This window comes from Alligator mississippiensis, chromosome 1 (genome assembly GCF_030867095.1).
Source record: "Alligator mississippiensis isolate rAllMis1 chromosome 1, rAllMis1, whole genome shotgun sequence".
NCBI classification, from domain to species: Eukaryota; Metazoa; Chordata; order Crocodylia; family Alligatoridae; genus Alligator; species Alligator mississippiensis.
The window spans coordinates 290,435,009-290,437,455 of NC_081824.1; the positions used below are offsets into that span (position 1 = coordinate 290,435,009).

The window sequence follows — 2,447 nt, forward strand, 5'->3', positions numbered from 1 at the left end:
CACAGAGTAAAGTTCATCCTACTGAAAAATGTTAGCAAATCATCAGGCCATCACCGGAAAACAGAGACTCAAGATGTACAAAAATTGAAAGCTATGAGATGGTTGGGGGTCATGGATAAAGAAGTAATTCCCCAGTGAGAGGTAATTTTACCTCACTGTGGTAACAAGGGAGTTTGTTCTCTAAAAGCAACCAATTATTTACAGAAAGAAAGAACTGGTTCCATTTATCATAACCATCAGAGAATCCTCTTTAAAAAGTGTCCTCTCCTTTCCCCACTCCACCACAAAAAAAATGAGCATATACCATGTTAGAGAAGGGAATATAGAGGATATGTTACTAAACTTACCTTTACACATTAGTATAGATTACGTAGCCGTAAACAAAATTATATCTGGTTTATATTTTGATGAGAACCTTACTTGTTCTTCCTGATCAAGGCAGAAATGAAAGCAGCTCCCTTGAGTTATGCATGTGCAAACACATGAATACACACACACGCACGCAAACACTTCAGATTTTTCCAGTATTTTATTGTTTGACAGGCATTTACAACGTTCCATTCATAGAACTAAAAACATAAAAATAGACCTTCTTTCAGCTTATAAAAGAAATATATAAGAACCTTTGACATAGACATGTCATGACATTATGTACAAGAACAATGGCACCTTCCAAGCACCAGACTTCCAGTATTTCACAACAGACTGTATTCCACTGGGTACAGCATAGGACAGCTAAAACCTCTGCTTTTCTAATAAGTTGGGACACAATTGACTCATGATATAAAACAATGAAGCAATGATACAAAGTGTATAGAAACTTTTCTAAAGCTTTTAGGAAAGGAAAATCAGAAGATAGCAAAAGGTTACCAGAAGAAAGCTTTCAAAAGATCAAATATATATAGTACACTGGAAAGAAGAAAGAGAAAAATGCTAGTCGGGGCACAAGACAGTTGATGTGTGTTTTTAGGGAACAATTTCTGTTATGTTTCAAAATATAGTCACAGCTGATTTTATAAAATATAATCCTAAAGCTATTATAAAATTTCAGGTTTTCAAAGTACCTACTAATGTGTCAAACATCAGTAGATACAAAATTTTTCATATAATCTTCCTTTTTTGTAGGTGAAACTGAAATGGGAAAGCTATATAAATCTTTTTTGTTTTCTCTTTTTAAAAAAAAGTGCTTGGTTTTAGCATTTGGAAATCTACTTAAAAACCACTAGATTTTAGTTGTATTTTACCCTGTTTTTAGATATTAAATAAAAGGTTTAAAATGTTTAAGAGGTTTGCTTGTTTATAACTTGTTCATATTCTATTGCAGTGGAAAAAATCTTTACAAAGAAATTACTATACACTAGTTTCATCCACACTAAGGAGTTGGATGAGGTCAGTTTTTGGCCATGAAAAACCCTCCCCCCACCCCCAAACTCTGTCAGACATAGCAGCCCAAATTCATCCCCAGTGTAGCTGCACTGAAGTCAATTCAGTTACACCACAGATTAGTTTAGTCCACCTAAATTCAGGTATGTTTTAGATCTAACTCAACTCCAGTCCCAAGCATATACAGTTATCTAGACTCTGAAGAAAAAAAAAATTAAAGTTTCCTGTTGATACCTTAATTTAAGATAAAACCGCCATACCTTCCCCTCTGCCTCATATCCTAGATCTGGAGCTCAACTAACACTAAAAAATTTATCCCCTTGTGTCCCTGCATCTCAGTTAAAATACAAAAAATATCTTTTCAAGTGTTAAATTTGGATCTCTTTCAAGAGAGTTTGGCATCTTTACAATTTTATGTAAAACTAGAACTTCCAACATTGACATTGAAGTTATAACAGCTACAGACCAAAAAGACTCACAAGATATATCCAAAATCTTTCCTCACACATTCCTAAAATACATGTATATTCTTACATTTAAGAGGGAAAGCATTAAGAATACTGCAACTGTACAGATTAAAAAGGCAGTTTCTTTCATCGGTTCAGCTCCTTAGCATTTCATAGATATAAAACCTCTCTGTTCTTTGTGCTATTGTTTAAGCTAGTTTGCTGCATGTACTTACGACACCCACAGTTACATTTTTCCAGTGATGATATACTCCCCATATTTAATATTCAGCCCTGATTATTTTAGAATAAATAAAATCTTTTAAAAGCCCTTGGCAATATACAGACATGACCTCAAGTGTGTTCCATTTCAGATTTTTCACTTTTTAAAATTACCTAGAACGTGGCTGCATGGCTTCAGACTAGTGCAGCTGCCGAACTGTGTGCAAGTGTGCAATCTGGGATTACCTGCCATGGGGGGAGGGGGAGGGAGTGTGTGTGTGTGTGTGTGTGTGTGTGTGTGTGTGTGTGTGAGAGAGAGAGAATGTGCGTGTGTGTGTACACGTGCACATGCACGTACACATGCGTCTGCAGGGGGAAATACCTATCTACACAAAC

The 2,447-nt window shown here is 35.6% G+C and overlaps 1 protein-coding gene across 9 annotated transcripts in view; it reads right to left on the bottom strand.

Moving 5' to 3' along the window:
• Positions 1–510: 510 nt before the first annotated feature.
• The window catches only part of TIAM1 (TIAM Rac1 associated GEF 1), a 270,454-nt gene continuing 268,517 nt past the window's right edge, over positions 511–2,447 (bottom strand). For all 9 annotated transcript variants that reach the window (XM_059720678.1, XM_019476350.2, XM_014599181.3 and 6 more), the window contains one exon: positions 511–2,447. This exon is cut by the window's right edge and continues 508 nt beyond it. The gene's annotated coding sequence lies outside the window, so the exon portion shown is untranslated.